Source organism: Archocentrus centrarchus, chromosome 15 (genome assembly GCF_007364275.1).
Source record: "Archocentrus centrarchus isolate MPI-CPG fArcCen1 chromosome 15, fArcCen1, whole genome shotgun sequence".
Taxonomy (NCBI): Eukaryota; Metazoa; Chordata; class Actinopteri; order Cichliformes; family Cichlidae; genus Archocentrus; species Archocentrus centrarchus.
Window position 1 is genome coordinate 6,247,778 of NC_044360.1, and position 21,701 is coordinate 6,269,478.

The 21,701-nt window shown below is 39.9% G+C and overlaps 1 protein-coding gene across 2 annotated transcripts in view; it reads left to right on the forward strand.

The window, feature by feature from the left end:
- cdh11 (cadherin 11, type 2, OB-cadherin (osteoblast)) overlaps nt 1–21,701 on the forward strand; it is an 89,575-nt gene that overhangs the window by 26,683 nt on the left and 41,191 nt on the right. For both annotated transcript variants that reach the window (XM_030747910.1, XM_030747911.1), the window contains exon 2: nt 11,855–11,907. The gene's annotated coding sequence lies outside the window, so the exon portion shown is untranslated. The remainder of the gene's footprint in view (nt 1–11,854; nt 11,908–21,701) is intronic.

Below are 21,701 nucleotides of genomic sequence, written 5' to 3' on the forward strand. Positions count from 1 at the left end.
GGCGTGATCACAGACTCGTTTGAGAAATGACTGACAAACTTCTCCTTTTCAAGAGTCTAAAAATATTAAAACTGGGCGCAACTAGTAAAAATAATGTCATGAAAATATTTAAAGTTATCTTTGGTGGTAAATGAAACATAATAATATCGTTAAAATGACCTTAAGATGGAAATACACAACCGAAACAACGCTGCTAGCATGCTTTAAAAGGAGAGAGGACTTATTTGTGGCATCAAAATGACAAAAGGCACAAAAGGCACAAATTCCTTCTTGCATCAATAAGAGTTAATACTGCTCATGGTTGCTCAGCTTAGCTTTCCATTACTCAGGCATGGGGTGGATATTTTTGCTGATTTATCAATGCCACAGGCTTTCAGCGGATCTTAAAATAAATGACTAAGACGCTGTGAGCCTGGAAAATCACCAGATGTACACTAACTTTCATATCAAGCTACTTATTAAGTCTGCATGTTTTCCATGGTCTCAGCTTAGAACAGAAATCCATAAAATGCTTTGCAGCAGCTCTTTTTTTTTTTTTTTTCCCTTTCTCTCCTTTTCTCTCCTCTCCCCAGATGCCTTTTAGAGTTGTCATTGGAGAGTGACCTGTATTATCTATCTCTGACTCTCTCTCCCCAGCTCTGTCTCTTTCTCAGTCTGAATGGAGATTTAGATAAGAGAGTCTGAGCTGCAAGAGAGTGGTCGCTGCATACCAAGAGACAGACCAAAAGAACAAGAGAGAGGCTAGAGTGGAGCAGGCAGTGAGAGCCAGATTTACTGAGCCATTTGCACCTTGTTTCAAACTCATCCTGCGGCTAGAGAGCTTCATTCCTCTGCTTCTTGCCTTAGTGGAGAAATGTGATTATTGGTTGTTTGTGTGTCTCTTTGGCAAGACTACACAAAACTACCATGAAATTTGGGTGAAAGGTGGAGCGCAGGCAAAGGAAGAACCTAAAAAAAATCAGATTGGATCAAAAGCTTCAAAAATTGCAAACAGGGGGGATTGGCATCGGAGAGGATGCGCTCTGCCTCGGCTCAAAGTGCTGCTTGACTATCATCCGCAGATCACATTCCTTGTCATGAGTTAGATGCACCTTTATCTTTTCATTTGCATGCATGGGAAAATTTTGCAAACAGCAGCAGAATATATGATCAGTGTGATTCTGTAGGCAGCTGCATGTAGTGAGTTTTAGTCACTTTGCAATGTGTGTAAATTTCTCTTGCATCCTAAGAGTATAGCTGTAAATAGCTGTTCAACTTTAAGATAAATCTGTGGCATACACACATCAGCAACACAGTGGCAGTCTCAATTTTCCGCATCTTCTTTGCACCCGTATCTGTTATAATATGTGCATGTGTTTAGTAGGGGCAGGTTTTTTTAAACGGATTCTGCGTATGACACACACACACACAGATGCACACACACACACACACACGGGCCACGATTTGAAATGTCCCCTAGGTGATCGATGAGGTAGTGATGGGAAATGTCATCTGGTGCTAATACATTATCATCGCTCATCCAGGCTCATGAATTTCTCCTTTTGGTATTCAATCATTTTTGCTCTTTTACCACGAGACCATTTGAATGCAGTGATTCACAGGACTGTCTGTGTTTTCTCTGAGGAGGCAGAATGCGCGTGCAGGCATCCAGCACTCTGACCGGACTCATTAATTAGTGGGCAGGACAATGATAGCCTGTGTTTACATGAACCCGTGTGATGGGGTGGTAAATAAAAAGCTGGGTATATCAGGCCAGCGATCATTATAAGAAAACAAATACCTACATAAGCACAACTGAATTATAGTACACACTTTCTGTGAGAAACATTTTAGAGAGAAAAAAAGTGATGCATCTGTGGCACGTTACCTTCGAGTGTTTAGTGTTTGCTTTGGGCTAAACTTATATTTGTGGTTTGAAACTGATGGAAAAGCCGACAGGCTTTTGCTGGCAGTTCTGTGGAAAGTTGGGAGCCGTGTTTTTAACTCGTCAGGAAACCGTGTCAGCCACCCTGAATATTTGGGTCATGACCCCACAGAGCCTCACAGATGATCATTTAAAATGATTTACTAGTTGACTAATTATAAACCAGTGAATAAATGTACTGTATGTTACACCTATAACCATGATTGTGAACTAGTAGGCTAAATGACTGCCCTTAGGAGTGGATACTGAATTATGGTTGTTTGCCATTTTTCAAACCTTTGAATCTTCAACACGTCCTCCAGGTGAAGGACACTTGACCAACTGAACCCATAAAACATGTGAATCAGGAATGCTAAGACATTTCCAGGTAAAGCTGTTTCTCCTAAATATGTAATTAATATTTTGTGATGTTATATTTTTCATATAGATGTGATGTGGTGTCAGCAGCAGCTACATTCTGACAGGATTTTAAGTCAGATTTGAGGTTGGTTGATCGTTTTATATACCATAAGCAGAGTTTAACAAGTAACCACACACTACCAAGCTCATGTTGTTGAGAGATTATCATATATTCACTGAGTACGTGTGTGTGTGTGTGGTGTGCATGTGTGTGAACTTGTGCCTGAACTACTATATGAGTAAGAGAGCGTGTCATACAATAACAAACTAAATCTAAATGAAATCATCAACAAGTGAGGCATAACTGAGTGTGCACGTACATACATAAGTGGCCCAGCCATGCAGAACTGAATATGTAAAAAGCATTTTTTTTTCCTCCTAGGTTCTCCTCCTCTTCTCTCCTGACTTCTCTTATCCATCACCTCTCTCTTCCCTTGCTCTTCATCCCTCCTTCTCACCCTGTCAGTTAAATGACTGTTGCTCATTTCTCTCTGTCTCTCTAAGTCAGCACGTCACCCTGCAATGTATCCCTTCCTTCACTCACATCATCACTAGTATACATTTTCATTATTTGTTTGTGTAAGCACTTGCAGTATATTACTGCAGTCTTTGCACGTAAATGCAGAGTAACGTTAGTGTGTGACTTTTGCACGTCACTACATTGTTACCAATAATGGATGTGATCGCGTGGTTGGTATCGGTTCCACTTTGTGAATCTGAGTCTGTAACCGGAGCGTGCCGCTGCCATTCAAGATGCATTTGAGAAACTTAGCATGTATGTGGTTGAGATTAAAATAAATGAAAGCTGGGTGTGGTCAGCACTCTAAGTATTGAGCACTTATATAAAACAAAGTATTGACTTCTCAGAACTCATGGGTCAGAAGTGAAGGCCTCACAGCAATCATGCCTCGATTATTTTCATATTCTGTCAGCAATGCACATTTGCCTTTATGCACCTACAGCACTTATGGAAGCATCCTATTGCCTAGCAATCACCTAACAATGGGCTAAAATGACTATTTTTTGCACTTATGCACCTACAAAACCTTATAATAGAATCTTATGATTTCAGACAAGACAGCTTAAACATAATTGTTTTATTGCTCCAAGTTGCGGATCACTTATTTACACTCTGCTCAGATTCGCTGGTTGTTGTGTTTGTGGCTCCAGACACCTGCTGCCAACAGAGATACAGAAATTATGTAACATCAGCACTCATAACATGATTGAAGAGTATTTCTCCCATCTCTAGTTTACTTTTTTATTATATTATCATATCATTTTCATTTATCGGCTGTTATAAATGCTGATACTGAAATATCAGCCAGTAAATCAGCCTCACCAAATGTACTGGTCAGGCTCGAGTAATAACGCATTTTTCTCGCAGTACAGAAAAACAGAAACCAGACGTTTATCATAAACGGTACTACCAAATGAAAATGAACTGCCTGGTGTCCCACCTTCATATATTCGCCACTCCACATTAACACATAATTATCTTTGAATAGTAAAGCGAGAAAGCTGAGCTGTTGGTTTCTTTACTGTAATTACTCAGTGATATGAAAAAGAGAAAATACCAGTCCAATAAAACGTACAGAAACAATGAATATACACAGAGCAAAAATCATTTTGTCCAGATAAGAATGTCTAAGTGCTAATTAAGGCTTTGTACATTAATGAAAATGAAGAAGTATTGAAATGCTGAGTGTGAGGTGGTAAGGATTTCCTGTTCCTTCAATGACTTTAAAACAGGTTTTTGTAAATGAGCACCTTTACTTTCTCCCAGGTGCAGAACCAAATAGGAGGGGGGAAATCAATGTAGCATCTCCAAAGACAATACTGATGGCTCAGGTTTCAGCCAAATTGCCCATCTACAGTATGTTGCCATCAAATTGCCAGTGCCCCATGGACTTGAAATGTAATTACAAAGTCTAGGCAATAAAATCAGCTCACAGGACAAGTGTCCTTGTAGACTTTCCATGTCACGTAATGAACCTGCAGTGTCATTAAGACACAGTGACAATTTGCTTGTGCAGCCTGGTAGAACAGCACAATTTTACGGACAGGGATGAGAAGTTGGCCCACTTTGGTGGAAACTAATATATTTCGTGTACTTGTAATTGTGCATGCCATGTATGGCATTTGAGAAGAAAGTCGTTACAGGTGTTGTATTTGGCCCTAATGGTTTTTCAGAGTAGTATTGGAGAAAAGATTGTTTTGATACATACCTTGAGAATGTAAAATAAATCAATTAGAGGCTCTGCAGTAAGGCAGTTATTAAAAAAAAAAAAAAAATCAATACTTTTGAAACTACAGAGAGTTCTCCATCTTGTCATGGCTGTTAAGATCAAAGCCTCCTTTTAAATGCAGATGGCATCAATGTGTCTGACAGTGACCTTACACCTGTGCCTGCTGTTCACACATTCTGCAGATTTAGTGTTAGCACTGAGTTAAGCTTTCCAGTGATTTTAGCTTTTTTCAGCAGTTGAAGGGTGCATTTAAATAAGCATTTAATTATATGCAGTCTACTTGTACTCAATGACAAAAGGAAGCTTAGACTCTGATATTTTGTTGCACATCTAAATTAGTGCTCCCAACTGCACAATCGAAAGACTGATTTTGCTGTGCATCGATCGATTGCTCAAAATAACTTGAAGCCACTGAAAATCAAAATTTTGAACTTGGGATTTATTGCTTGCTGTTGGACGTGGAGGAAATATATTGACTGGAATCTTTTAGGCTTATCTAACCACAGAGATAATTCAGAGCAGCTGAAAGAGAAACAAGATTTTTTTTTAGAGGAGGAAGTGGAAAAGTGCACGACTGTCTAGAGCAAGTGTTGTAGGAGTAGCACTAAAGTAGGAGCAGGCCGTCTGAGCTCAAAGATAAAAAATAGACCTATAGTTACCAACCAATCCCCTGCAAAATGACTGCCACCACTTGCACCTGCATCTCCTGTGCAGTGTTTTATTTTAGACTCGGTAATGAGTCAGAGTGGAGGTGTGAGGAAGTGGAGGAGGTGGAGGCGAGCTGGAGGAGGATACCTGCCTGAAGATAAAATATATTAAAAGGAACTGTGCACCAAAAATAAGTTGAAAGAGTGTATATGAAGAAGGGCCGCGTAGTTTACACAAAAGTGGGCACTTATTTTACAACAGGGTCATCCATCCCAGTGCTGCTATTTTTTTTTTTTCATACAGAGAAATTAAGCAAATGAATGTGTGTATGCGTTCAGGTGTGCACTGACTGCTGTATGATAACACATCACCAGCTTTTATGCACTCAAACAATATCATGAGCTTATGTGTGCTGGTCTGTGTTCCCATGCACCTGTGAATGCACACTGGTGCATGTATAATACTGACACAGCTAGGATCCACCAGTCCCTGCCAATGTGTGTGTGTGTGTGTGTGTATGCAGCAACCAGCTGCGTCCACTATGCTGATCCTTAAAGCTGCTATCACATTCTGCTTGCAACATTTCACTGCAGTCATCCTGACAGCATCAAACTTGTGAACACATGCAGTTGCAAGGCCACATTCATGCACATCACTTCGTCACACAAACCCATTTGGTGACATGACTTATGATTATTACATTTCACTTGGTTTTTAAGCCATTTTAATCAGTGCTAGAGGGGAAAAAAGGTTTGTATTTCAGGGCAGTTTGAAATGACAATCCGCTCTCAATACATCCATTACTGTCAAAATGCTTCTTAAACTTTGAGTCAGGAATGTCTTCAGGCTCCTCAGCTGTACCAAAGTTTCCGCATGTAAAGGTCACCTGTTACACTGCCCTATAAAAGCCAGAAAGCAATAGCTGTGTGAAGAGTCATATAGTTAAAAAAAAATAGCTTCAAAGTGTATTTCCTGGCCAGAAATTGCTGCTTTCTTTTATACGACTAAATAAAACCGGTATTTCCTCCAGTTTTGTAATGCTGAGATTCCAGTTGGCTGCTATCATGGAATAAATTCTAACATCTTGATTTAGAAACCACATGAAACACCAGATTTTAATCTGGGGAAGTATAATGTGTTTGGATAGAGCTCAGCTCGAGGACTATAATCAGAATAATTATTCTGGTCTCACTCCAGCTTGAGGCCTTTTAGCTAATGACAGACACAACACTGATGACTCGATTTTAAGCTGTCTGCATCTGTACATGACACGTGTGTGCACATGTTTGTGTCTGTTGGAGCAGTTTGACAGGTCTACGACATTTGCAGACTGTTTGATTTAAAAAAAAAAAAAACTAAAACGATACACTTGTGGTTATTTTCTGTAATAATGGGTAACTGAGAAATGTGTGTACCCTTAAATGACCTTGTTCCTGCTGACAGCTGCAGTCCGTGTCTGTTCATATTGACGTTTTGTTCTGTCTGAACAAAAGCGAACAGGACTCAACATGACAACATATCACAACCAAACACAAAATATTAGATTCGTAAAAATGACATTTTGAGCAAATAATGTTGATGTTTTGCCTCTGAGTGTTTGTTGTGCAGTACAAACAAGCAGTGCATAGCAAGGTTATTGAGTGTTCGATATGTGGTAAATGGGCTTGTTCTTATATAGCGCTTTTCTACTCTACATGAGCACTCAAAGCGCTTCACACAGCATGTCTCATTCACCCATTCACACACTTAAACAAGCTCTTTCTACATCTAAGTGCTTTCTAGCTGACATTCATATTCCGTTGAACGCATTGGGAGCAAATTGAGGTTCAGGACCTTGCCCAAGAATACTTTGGCATGCAGATTGGAGCTGCCAGGGATTGAACCACCAACCTTTCAATTAGTAGATGACCTGCTCTGCCTCCTAAACTACAAACATCCAATATAAAGAGTCTGCTGCACTGAACAGTCCTAATAGGTAGCATGCGGACCAAGTAGTTTGTATTCATTATGGCCAAAATACACAATCTGCACAGCAAAGATACTTTGATGTATGTGGCCATGCATCATATCATCGTTCAAAGTTTTTTTTTTTTGAGTATTATTCATTGCTGAACTAAAACATTACATTCTCAGATACCCCTCGTGTTTATGATCAGAAAAAATCACTCTTCAGAAATGAATGCAATTCATCAAAAATAAATCAATACAAACTATTATCACATTCTGGAGTCCTGTGTGCATGCAGTGAAACATGCACACAACAGAGGTGCTGGCAGTGGCCTACCGATCAATAGGCCGTTATTCAAGCATTTCACATTTCACACAAGAACCAATTCAAAATGTGACAGTATTGATAGTATTGTCTCAGGGTCCCTAGCAATACCGCAACATGGTAAAATCCATTTTCCCTCACATAACGAGCTGTCATTTTACGGCTGGAGTGAGCTCAATCGTCTCTGCATATAAAGCAGGCAGATTTAGCTGGAGAACGATAACAATAGCACAATTGCCATTGGTATAAATTTCCACCATGACATCACACAATAGTGATTAGTGCAAAGCTTCAGAAAGCATGCCTCATTTTAAAGGTATCCCTGGTGTTGTTAACAATGTGCTTCATTGTTGCTTATAACTACATGTGCAGTGTCAGCACGCGTTGTTCATGATACTCTGACAAAAATCCATTTTTCTTTAACAAGGTGAAAGGAGGTAGTTCTCTGCATGCAAAGCAGGTCGCTCTGCTACATGATTATAATGATATCACGATGATGATTTATGCTGGAGGAATATTACCAACACTGAATAATGATGATTTGTTATAATGTTCTGCTGATGATTGTGTTTGTGGCGCATTGGTTATGCTGTGATGCTGATGGTGCTGTAACTTTTGATAGCACCGCTGCTGTCACTTTCACGTAATGCAAACTAGAAAATCTGGTGTTTACAGACAAATGACTGACATATGAGCAGTGGTATTATTATTATTATTATTATTATTAAAAAAGTGTTCTTGAATTTTGAAGTGTTTGAGCAGCATATTGCACAGCTTCCATAATCAGAATAAAATTTAAACCTCCCAAAAATTATGAAATATTCAGATTTGAGCCAAATTAAGTGCACCAGAGAAGAAAAAGACATATTTCTCAAAGTGTGTTACTAGTCCACAATGGATAAAATGATATGCTTTACAGTTATACAGGTCATTGTGTACGCTTAAACGACCGGTACTTTTTAAGGCACCAACATTTTGTCTGTCTACTTTACAAGAAAATGTTAAGTTGAAAACATCATTAAACAGGTGCACTACATTTCTTTTTCCTATGCTACATGTACTGATCTTTTGTTCCTGTGAAAAAAAATATGAAGGAGCAGTTAATTATTGCAGTGTCTCGGTCCTTAGAGCTGTGTGATCTCTCACAGCACATTTATTAAGATGTGGATAAAAGAAATGTGGCACTGAAGATAAAGGCAGTTTTGGCCTTTTGATATTTAGCTATTACATTATAAAATATCTCCCTCACAGTATTTTTCTTCATCTCTTAACCCATGTGCCATCACCCCCACATAATTACTAGATGGAAAGGAACAAATTTAATGTTGCTGGACTGCTGTCTCCTGGCTTTCACCCTTATTCACCCATGAAGGCTTGCACAAATCACTAATTTTCACTTTCAGCAACACTCAGCTTCTCGCTCATGCCAGGGAATTGCACGCATAGCCACTCAGCACCACCAAAGGCCCAGAGGAGCTCCACTGGGACCGGCCAGGGTTAAGTAGCTTGCTCAAGGGCTACTCAGTGGTGGTTACTGATGGCGGTAAGCGCATGTCCCATTCAACTCCCTACTGAGATAACATTTCAGGTGATGTGGGAATCCAATGGATGCATAAAGGCAAGTGTTTTCTTAAAACAATTTATTACCAGTTTTAATCTTCAACCTTGATACCTTCTGGCCCAAAACTCAAAGAAACATTAGCTGACCTGCACTCACTTCAGGACTTTTTGTTTTTAGTACAAATATTGGGGCAGCAGTGCCTCAGGAGGTAGAATTGGTCATCTAGTGATTGAAAGGTTGGTTCGATCCCCAGCGCCTCTTGTCTGTATGTCAAAGTATCCTTGGGCAAGATACTGAACCCCAAGTTGTCCCTGATGCATCCATCTGAGTGTGTGTGTGAATGTGAATGTTAGATAAAAGAAATTAGGCATAGAAAAAAGGAGGGGGCAGAAAAGCGGTGAGTGGTTAGCATTGTTGCTTCACAGGAAGAAGGTCATGGCTTCAAATCCATTGGATGGCTGAGGCCCTTCTGTGTGGAGTGTGGAGTTCTTCCCATCCCTGTGTGGGTTTTTTCAAGTACCTTGGCTTCCTTCCACAGCCCAAAGACATGTATGTTTGATTAACTGGTGATTCTGAATTGGGCATAGGTGTGAATGTGAACATGAGTGATTGTCTCTCTGTGGTAGCCCTGCGATAGATTGGCAAGCTGTCCGGGGTGTGCCCCACCTCATGCCATGTGACAGTTGGGATACGCTCCAACCAACTGGATAAGCGGATGGATGGATGGATGGATGGATGGATGGATGGATGGAATATTAATGGTTTTCACATCATCATAGCAGCGGTATAGTGATCGATGTCATACAGCAATATCAGTTAATATTCTGAAGAGGAAAGCTGTTAGAGAAACAGGCCCATAATAAGGGCTCTTAGTTGTCTGTAGCACTGAGCAACAACCAGGTTAAATGAGGTTGTGGCTACACAGATAAGACTTATAACTACAGTTTTAAACATCATTACTAGTCTCTTTACACTAGTTAGTGTAAATCCTTTTTTAGCAATTTTTATTTTAAGTGCAAACCAAAAGTGAACCTCTACCATAAACATAAATGAAAGCAGAATAGAACCCTGGTCCAGTTATATAGTAACAAAGACACTTTCTAACCTATTGTGTTTTCATCCCAGGGTGTTAAATACTGCCTGTATGTCAGAAGCTGCGGGAGTCACAAAGACTTGGTGTTGATGGTTTGGCTTCAGGAATACTGGATGCAGAGAGCTAACAGTCTTCTTTGAAACAGCAACAAAGTCTGCATAAGGATGTTGGCAGTGGCATAATTCACCAGTTTGTCACATTTAGAAGCTTGGTGCTTTGCATTTTGTTTCTCTTTGTTTTTACTTGCTATGGTTTGGTGTAAATGAACCCTGCAGTCTGGAAAATGACCTGTAACCAGTGCATTTAAATGTAACAGGTCCTGAACAAACACCCATATGTAACAAACTGGGAACAGAATCAGGCTCACCATTGTCACACGGGATGTTTCACAGCACAACACTAAAGGATATCTTGCACACTTCTCTGTACTTTTTATAGTATGTGATGCCCTGCGAAGGAGAATGGGCCGTCCAGCCACATCCTTTTTTACCTTCCCTGTATTTGTCTGTTAGCAGCATAACTCAGATTTTGATGAAAATTTCTGGAGTTGTTGGGGTTGGTATAAGGAATTGATTAAGTTTTGGTGGTGATGTGGATCACAATCTTGTCACAAGACGGTAGTGAGATAGACAAGATTTGGACCCAAATGCAGGACTCAGAGACGGATGTGAACTCAAAACTCAGCTTTTATTGCTGACGCAACAAAGACCAGAAGAAAACTGAGGTATTACATACACACTGGAGGTGATTAGGCAGAAAGGAACGAGCTGGGGAAAACAGAACACAGGGAAACAGAATCTGACTAATGAGACAAGGGCAAGCAAAACCAAACACAATGGACACAGGACAAGGGCTGGTAATAAAACAGGAAATGACGAAAATCCAGACTTGAAAACATGGAGAGGCAAAAACACGGAAAACCCAACACAACTAGATACTCCCAACTGAAGCACTAAAGAAATATTTAAAACTTCAGAACTTACAATAACTTAGCAATCTAAATTATAACAACCTAAGAGACATGACTGAAGGAAACTAAAAATAACAGAACTCAATTCATTACTGGGCAAATGTTTGTTTTTGCTTTTTTTAAATGATGCATTTAGGGTACATAAACTGAATCAAATATATCCAGATTATATCAGCCGTTATCTCTTCATGTGGAGCTCATTTTTAAATGACAATATAAATGTAAGGCTGTAATGTTATGCAATTACAGTCCACTCTGTGATCATACATCACAGTTTATGGTCAAAATGTTAAGAACCATAAGCCAGCTGCAGGCTGGCACACTGTACAGACAGGAAGTGCTTTACAACAGATGTGGCTAAGTAGGGGTGTGCGATATATATTGTCTATGATAATATCGTTTAAAAATCTCTGCATTTAGAGGTTATGAAAGGTTAATTTGTGAAGATGCTAATGCTTAAATTTGTTTAAGGGACTATTTTGAGTTATGCTTCATCTCATTTCTATATTTTTATTCTTATATTCTTATTTTCTCATTCTCATATTCTTATATGCATTATCTTTTTTGTGATTTATACATTGATGCACAATGTGATGAAATATGCAGCACATCTAATGAAAACATATCTAATTACATCATGGTTATAGAATAAGTAATGTCTTTGAGCCCTTTTCTCCCCAGTAAACGGTGGGTCTTACATCTTAATAATGTAAATTTTCTCTCTCTCCTCTCTGGCAGATCTGTGTCACGAAGGAAACAACGCCTTTGTATTCAACAGTGATGAGCTAAAGGTGCGTTCTGACATTTATTTCTCTATTGTGTATGTGTGTGTGTGTGTGTTTGTGTGGTAAAACAAAAGGCCTGTAAAGTACCATTAAGACATTAGCCCCACTCGCCTGTTTAGTATTCCATTTAACTGGCTTCCTTCCTCCATTCCATTAATTTTCTTCCCTTCCCATCTTCTTTTCTTGCTTTCATTTAGACATTTTTGCTGTTTTGCCTCAATCTCTCTCCGTAATGATCCCCATCCTTCATGATTAGTAGAAAATTATTCAAAATTGTTTAGCTTGTATTTGCCTACAGCAGCTTGTTAAAGAGGACTTGTAAAAATTCATACTTAATGTGATCTCATGCCTGAAAATGTGGCTTACAATGCATTTGCCCTTTGGGCACATGTTCTGAAAGTCACTGTATCGCACACCTCACATCTTCCATACTAAGCATTTTTCTATTTGCCTGGAAAAAGTTGAATAGATTAAAGGCAGATCTAATCGATCGTGAGTGTGCTTATCTGTGGCTAGCAGGCTGACAAGCCGATTTCAGAACGGCACAGTCTAATCATTCAATTGCAGGCAGCAGACAGGAAAAAGAGAAATACTCATACAGTAGAAATGCAGTAAAAAACAATGCTTGAAATATTTGATGAAGCCAAAAAAGAGCTGAGATGCCATGGAGCAGTTTGAGAACCCTGATTACTCAAAAATGTTTACATGTTCAGGGTGAAAATGGCCTGTTTGCACTCTGTTTAAGGAAAATTATAAATTTGAATTTGATACACCCATTGTTCTGTCTTTATTCTCAGCTATCAGTATGTCTGTCCATTCATCCACGTATTTGTATCTAATTATCCCTGGACTGCAGTGTGTGCCTGCGTGGTTCTAAAAACCTGACACAAAGTTTTTTTCCTTCATCTGAATCTGTTTGAATTTGCTTTGTGGCTTCCTACAAAATGTGTCTCTAGTGACATCTATTGATTCTCTTAATAAGTCACTATGATCCTTGGTTTCAAAAGGTTTTAGCTATGCTTTGTGTTGATTGGATGTTTAACCTTTTGACCTCTAAATCAGCATCTGAGCACACATCCCATAATAGAAGGCATTCATCTAGATGACCTCTTCTGTCACTGGGACAACTTAGTGACAGGATTCTCCCCTTGTGTGTCTCAGCATTATAAAAATAAATCGAAAAGGAACTAAAATGCTTACCTGAATGATTCTCAGGTCACTTTCACTCACTCTTTGTGTATCTCCACCTCTCGCTCTCAGATTAGTGTTTTCTTCTTCTGGCCTACTGCTGCTAAAAGAAAGAAATACATTTATTGGTCTGTTTTTATATGGCTTTATGTCCATGCATGTGGCTGCCCTGGGCTGTTTTTCAGTTTTTTTTTCATTCTATACCAGTTTCACACAGAGAGAAAGCAGGGAGACATTAGGACTACCATTCATTTTCTCTTTTCACTTGTTTTGCTTTTTTATGATATGGGAAGATAGTTTCTAAATTATGCTTAATTTCAGCTTAGAGGGAGTGCAGCCACAGAGCTTTGCCTTATCCAAAGGCTTGAGGCTTGGTAGAATTAATCTTGTCAGGCAGCAGAGCTGCAACCCTTAGCTGCGCAATCGTCAGCGCAACCGTTTTGGGTTCAATGAGGCACACTGTAGTTTCAAGTGTTACTTCAGATTTCTCATGAGAGTCTCTGAAGTTGATGTATGCTCTGGCTTTGTTTACATGCAGTGCATTCTTTGACTTGAATGCATATTTTTCAAGCAAAAACTAGAACAAAGTGTAATGCTTACAGCAGCATCACTGCAGATGGGGTGTAGTGACAGTGTAACTATCCCAAAATGAAATATTGAAGTGGGAGTTCCTTTGAAACAACAATGTGGTTTTACCAAAGTTCTACAAACTGTATTTAAAAAGTTTTCTGATCAAGTAATGAACTGATTTGCTGTGTAGACTACACCTGAAGTGCATCAATGGGTTCATGATTCCTCCTCTCAGCATTTAAGCCAAATGACTATTGCATTTGTGTATAATACTGCTGACATTTTATCTGGAGAATCTTGATTATTTTTGTCCACCAAAACCATGATCTCATTGTGCAATGAAACTTATAGAAGATGACAAACACATGGATCCACCATCAAAAAAAGAACAAGAAGCTCTACACCTGAATCTTTCTTTTTAAAAAAAATAAAAAATTATATTACTTATTATTTTCATCCATCCATCCATCGTCTTCAGCTTATCCGGGGCCACGTCAGAGGTGCAGCAGCCTAAATGGGGAAACCCAGACCTCCCTCTCCCAACCACCTCCTCCAGCTCATTCTGGGGGAACACCAAGGTATTCCCAGGACAGCCAAGAGATATAATCTCTCCAGCGTGTCCTGGGTAAGTCCCAGGGCCTCACCAGAAATGAGTCCGACTTATTGCCAGCAATTCGGACCAACCTCTCGCTGTAGTTGCCCATAACAATGAGCCGAACACCCCATACTCCTTCATATGCCCGATAGGACTCCTTCAGTTTCATGCTCCCTTCACCTCCAGTGTCCACCATCTGGTTTGGGGATTACCATCATGGCAAGCACCAACCACCTTGCAGCCACAGCTTTGTGCAGCAGTCTCAACAATGGAAATGAGGAATATGGTCCATTCGGACTCAATGTCCTCAACCTCCCTCAGAATGCTGTTGAAGTTCTACCAGAGGTGGGAGTTAAAGATCTTACAGAATGGGACCTCTGCTAGGCATTCCCAGCGCACCTTCACCATATGTTTAGGTGTGCCAGGTCTGTCCAGCATCTTCCCCTGCCATCTGATCCAGCTCACCACCTGATAGTGATCAGCTGACAGCTCAGCTCCTTTCTTCACTTGAGTGTCCAGAACATACGGCCGTAGATCTAATGATCTAACGATTACAAAATCGATCATCGACCTGTGACCTAGGGTGTCCTGGTGCCATGTACACTTATGAACATCCTTATCTTCAAACATGATGCTCATTATGGACAAACTGGTTTGCACACAAATCCAATAACAGAACGCCACTTGGGCTTGGGTCAGGCAGGTGGTTCCTCCCAATCACACCCGTCCAGGTCTCACTGTTGTTGCCCACATGCCTATGTTCCCATTAGAACGATGGAGTCACTGGATGGGGCACCCCACCCAGTGACTCCAAGAAGGGTGGGTACTCTAAACTGTCATTCAGCGCGTATGTGCAGAAAACAGTCAGGACCCATTCCCAAGGTCTTCCCAAGGCGAGGGGATACAAGGATACCCACTCTGCCTGCTGCCTCTCACTGAGGGCAACTCCAGACTGGAACAGAGTCCAGCCCCTCTCAAGCAAACTGGTTCCAGAGTCCAGGATGTGCATTGTGGTGAGCTCGACTATATCGAGCCCGTATCTCTCAACCTCACACCCTAGCTCAGGCTTTTTCCCCACCAGAGCGTGATGTTCCCTGTTCCAATGGTCAGCTTCGATGCGTGCATTGCACACGTGACAATCGCAAGTGGTGGGCTTACAGGAGGGTGGGCCCATGTCTCCTCTACAAGCTGCTGGTGGGGACCACCCCCTCCGGACCGTAAGCTCTCACTTATTATTTCACTTATTTTACTTTTTTCCACAAAATAGGTCAAATATGTGCTCAAAGTAAAGTCTTAACATACGGTTTCTAAAAGAAACCAGACATCAGACAAAGTATGTCCTTAAAATAGAGAAAAATGTAAATGTTAACACAGTAAGCAGAAAAAGTACAAAACGCAGCAGTGTCCACAGAGTATTAACACATACAGTCAGTGGTAGGTGTAACCCCGTATTGATAAGCCTTTCCCAGAGATGTAAAGAAGAGCAACAAAATGCTGCTAAAACTCATTAACTATCAGGCTCATATATCTTTAAAATGTGACACTGATGGGGGTCTGGGAGGACAGATAAGGAGCAGGAATTAGGAAAGAGAAGATTTCTTTCCAGGGATTTACACACACACACGCACACATACATACACACAGTTTTAATGCCCTCTACCAGTATTGATTATCCAGCTGTCTGACTGATTGAGAACCAGATATAGAAAAGCACACATCAATAAAATACCAAACCTGAAGAATTTAAAGGAATTCCCCTTTTCCAACCCACAGAAAAACACAAACAGCTAGTATGCAAATAAATTATTCCTGAGATCTACTGAGCTGCAACAGTGACCGTTTGTGATGTGAGTAAGTCTTGAGTAAACGCCTAAAATCTTCCTTTGACTGGTTCTAAGAACTAGAAGTTTAAAAAGCTGACAAATCAGATATCAATATCCTAGCTGCTCCAAATTGCACTGTCTAGTAAAATATTGGAGGTTTGAGGTACTACCTGTGTGGTACTGCTGTGTGGTTTGAGTTCTGTGGAAACTCTTAGTGTTCTGAATAAGACTATCAACTTAATGGCTGAAAATGAATGTTATGAGCATATATCAGAACTCCTGGAGACAGACTTTTTCGGTTTTTTGAAGATTTCAATTGCACAAAAATGCAAAGTGAGTTTTTTTTTTCCCTTCAGATGACACAATAAGTTGCAAATGATAAAACAAGTGTATGAACTGATTTACCCAGCAAATGGCATAATTGCTCATTTCAGTTTGTGAAAGTTTTACCCCTTTAAAATTTTCTCACTGATGCAGCTCACTTGTTATATAATTTCTGCTTCAGGCATTACGCATTTCCAGTGATCAGAAAAACAGGCTAAAAGGTACCTTACATTTTTAACTTAATGTAATGCCAGTAAACAACACCTTATATAAATCCTGCTTCTCTGCAATCTTGTGAAATAATCATGGCTGTGTGAGAGCTTGCTAAGAAACAAAGACACACCACAGCAGTTTTGTTGGCCAAATAATGCATACCTACTACTGAGGAGCAGTGGGGGTGTTCCTCTGTGTCGCTCTCTGATTTTGCGAGAAAAATCAGACAGCTGATGATTGCTTATAAAATAGTGACACAGGTGATGATGCAATCATCAAAGCTTTGAGGACATTGCATGATGAAATCAGGTAACAATGTTTAATTTTAAAGCTTAAGGGATCTAGTATCAAGAGAAAATGGCATTTCAGAAGAGAGGGAAATTGCTTTTAGGTGCTCAAAGGACGCAAGAAATGGAGTTATCCTTCAATATGAGATTACAGGCTCAGCTTGATCAACCAAGCCTTCCATCACAAAGCTACCTGCACTGGATTTCCACAAAAACTAGAAAAAAAAACAATACCTTGTGATGCAAATGTGGTGTTTTTTTTTTTCTTTTAAAACTTAGATAAACCATTACATGTGGATCAGATGGGATAGGCAGACGGACAGAGGGATAGTTTTATGATTTCGATTTTAGGTGACAGATAAATAGATTTTTCCCGATCTCTTACATACAGGCCTTATATGGCTTTTCATTTTCATTCTGCTCTGCTCTGCTCTGGCATTTATCTGTGTTGTTGTGCCCTGAATTTGTATTCACTGCTCTGTTTTAACTTGCTCAGCTCTTCCTTGATCTGCTCAGTTCTGCATTTCATTGCTCTGTTTTGTTCTGTTGTTCTGTCACTACATTTCACTCCACTCCATGCAGAGATCAAATGTAAATATCCTATAAGCATCATCACACATCTCAAAACACTGCTGAGCAAAAGGAATGAAAAAAAAAGGGGGAGAAGGAACAGAAAGAATGAGCAGATAAATGTGTTTGCGGTAAGATTACCGTGCATCATAAAACCATAAACCTTGCATGGAATCATAGGGATGGAGGGAAGAAAGAAGGATGAGGGAGAAAAAGACAGGGGGGGAATGGGAGATTTAACAACAGAGGAATATGAAAGAAAAGATGCAAATATGGATGATACCAGAGACAGAGGTGAGAACTACAAGTAGAGAATATGATTGGGGCAAAGTGAAAATCAGGAGGGAGCAAAGAGAATGTCAGGAGGCAGAGACAGGGAAATATACAGAGATAGAGAGGGGGAAAAAAACAAAAAAAACAAAACAAATGTAAGCCCCCGAGGATTAACTCGCTCATTTCTCTTTGGGGAAGAATGGAAAAAAAGAGGATTTCCACCTTCTATCCTCTCAGCCTCCCTTTGATATCTCTCTCTTTCTGTCTCATATTCTAATATCTTTAGTCTCTATTCATCATGCTGGAACACTCGTTGAGCTTGCCAAAGCTAGAGCACACATGGCTAACCTAGCTGGACACAAATCCCTCTCTGTTGCTCTCTTTCACCCCCCCTTCCCCCCCACTGCTTGGCAATTTAAATTGATCCCTTCATTTCTCTCTTTTACAATTATGCATTATTTGTTTACTCATAATGCTGCTCGATTCTCATGGACTTGAAGGTGGTATTACTTCTTTTCACCTGCCTCTTTGTTCTCCATCTGCGACTGTTTGGCAGCTGTGTAACTGTTGCATGGGGCCAATAACACACAACAGCACTCATTGCTGTGGTCGGTTTAACGAGCATTCCTAATAAGATGAATTAGCTTCCTGCTGATCCGTTAATGGCAGCTTCAGTGGTCCTCTGCAGTGTACTGATTTACAGTTTCAACTGTGTACATATAAAATTCTGATTGATTTATGATGCAATATTATTAAAAACACACAATCAACAAATGAGAAAGAGTTACCAGTGGAACTAAGAATATACACATTATTTGAATGATTGCATTATTTAGGATTGATGATTATTTAAACTACTTAACAGCAGAGCCTGGCCAGTAGTGCCCGATATTGATATGTATATATTTTTTTCTTTCAGACACACAAAACATAAACAGATTTTGCTAACTTTATTATAGGCAGTAATTTATGTACTCAGTTACGCGCTGCCCAGCTCCCCTCGGATCAGCTGGCTGTTGTGGGGTTGCCAACAAGGAAGCTGCAGAGTGCCCTCTCATGAACAAATTAAATTCATGACGTTGTTGAAGAGTGTTTCTCCTGTCTGCTCTTTACTGTTTTCTTTTATTTTCATTTATCATCCTTTATAAATGCCAATACCAAAAGATCAGCAAACAGCCAAAGCTGGCTGATAACACCAGCTTGCCGATAAATCGCTCTATTGCTGATTGATTGTCAGAGCTACTTTAAAAAAAAACAAACAACTTAATATTGCAAGGTCATCATTGCAAAGATGTGTGCTGTTATCTTTAAGATTACCTTAAGGTTCATCATTATTTGTTTATTGAGTTATTTTCCATTTTGCAGCTTCAGCTTGGTGTGTGTCCTCCTGTCACAGAACAAACCTCAACATGTGTGTGGATTACAGAAGCTGTCACAGTCAAGAACTGGATACTTACACACTGCTGTTGAAAGTGGATAGAAAATAAACAGTTTTGCAGCTGTAGTGTGAAATAGGTTTTAAAGGGAATCTCAAGGCACTGCAGCAGTGTCTCCGGTTACTCACAGTCTCCCCCAATCACCCTTCACCCTCATTTCCTTCACCCAAGTTGTCCTACACATATGTGTACATACATATTTCCTCTTCTCTTACCTTGTTATTGGAAGTAGTTTCGCCTTTTAATCTAGGACATGCTGATTCTTTTCACTAGCATCATGACTGTGCCTTGAGCGCAGCACCACCAACTTCAACAAGTTGGAGATTTGCAAATTCATGTTGAATTTTATGAAAAGGGTCAAATTCTTGTGGCTGGTGATGCTGTTTGAGATCCACTGGCTGAGACATGTAAAACAGTTGGATTTAATCAAAGGGATAACAAATTATCACAGGCTGCAGTCCACCCCAAAGTTCAAAAAAATTATCAAAGATGGTCTTCACACAAAGCCTCACAAAAGTTATCACACAGATTTTGGATTTACAAACAGACATTTATCATACAATGCCTTTAAATACTAAGTCCAGTGTAAATAGACATGCGTTTCAATCACAGCTCCACATATCTTGTATAACTCTTTGTGTTGTTGTGCTTTAAGGACAACAGTTTTGACTCCACTATATTTATGGTGAGCTCACAGATCTTTTACAGTAGTCTAAATCCTTTATGCTGGCTTTGTATCCTCTTATTTTTCTTCTTTTTTTAAACTTGTGGTTGTGTGGCTTCTTTCTCTCTCTACCTTTCTTCATGTCTTCGTGGTCATCCATCCCTGCTCCTCAAGCATTTAAGAATCCAAAGTATTTTATTTTTCCTTTAGCCTCAAATCGATTCCAGACTTCACCGTTTCCTGCCCTGTCTCTCTTCCTCCCCCTCATTTAGGGATGGGGGGGGGGGGGGGGGGGGAACCACACACGCACAAAGAAACAAAGTCAGATAGAGTGAGAGGCACAAAGTCTCAGTTTTGCTTGCTTTTTTTTCCAAGAGCATACATTCCTCAAAGTTTACTCCCTCTTCCATTTCTGTTCCAGCAGTTGTGTATTTTTGCATTTCTATTCTTACAACTGAGCAGAATCTTTTCTCAGTGACTATTCCCTTTTTTTTCTGCTTGTCTTGACACGCCCCCCTCCCCATTGCACTCATCTGTCTTATCTTTGTCTCTCTCTGTCAGATTAAAGGCTACAGTGACAGTGCCGTGAATCTCTTGTGATGTAGATTGTGTCTGACTGTGAACTCTAAACCTCTGCAGATGTCCTCAGTGACTTCTTTTTTGAAGTACTTCAATCTTTTAAACCATATGTGAATGTTTACACACGCAAAACAATAATGTGGCTGTTTGATAGCAGTGCAAGAAAATATTTGGCTGCGTCTGAGGAGCCATTCGCCTGAGAGAGAGATAAAAGAAAACCGGGACAAACAGGAATGAAAATGAAACAAACCTGCGAGGTGCATTTTTAAGTCTACTGCAGTAATTACAGTGTCATTCTGGAACTGTACTGCAAAGCTATATTTTGCTACAATGGATCCTACTGGACTGTGACAGAAACTGGAAACAGGAAAAGAATAAAAAGGACGGCTATAGCGAGTCAAAGCAAAGAAAAATATAGAAAGGAAAAAAATATAAGAAACAATAGCTGAGACAAAGAGAAGGATGTGGCAAGACAGAGAGGAATAATTCAATTGTTGATTAGTTAACATGTCTTTCACAGCCACATTCATAAGGTTATTAACAAGACAATCGTTACACAGTTATTACTACAAGGCGTTTACACAATATTGTCCCCTTTTTTTAAAATTTCACTTTTAGTTCATATGTTGGCTGTTTTGGCAATTACTGAATATCCCTAATACAACATTTCCCATTGTCAGGAGTAAAGGGACTCGGACACAAAGTTAAAGCCTGGAAAGGGCATTCCCATGCAAACCAATAGCCAATAAACTGTGGTCAGCAGGCTAATTGGAACTGCATTGTCTTGCCTCGAGCTTAAATGCATCTCATCAGCTCGCCCGTTGTTTTACTGTCTATTCTGGTTGCTCATTTGGAAGAACACAGAGCGCTGATTGGTTGAGTCATTAACTTCTTTTCATCCCGAAGGATTTCCTTATGAATTTAAAGGCCAAATCAAGAACAGCAGAATGACGCACCCCGCTGAAACATTCACCCATTGTCGGCTTTGTTTATGTTGCCATTATGATTTCTGCTATGAATTTGGTGTTTTGTTTTCTAAAAGCTAGATGTCAGCAGCACTTTACAGTTTTATTTCTCTTTGTAAATTTCTATTACAGCGTGCCCATAAAACTATGAAGTCATTATTTAAAGTGTGAGGATGTGTTTAACAAAACAAATGATTAAAATTAGAACAGCACCGCAGTCGGCTCTTTGCGAAGGAAATTCTTGTTGCGTGTTGCAGCCGAGCCATCTCTTGATGAATGCGTGCTGTGAAATTATGAGGCAGCTGCCATCATA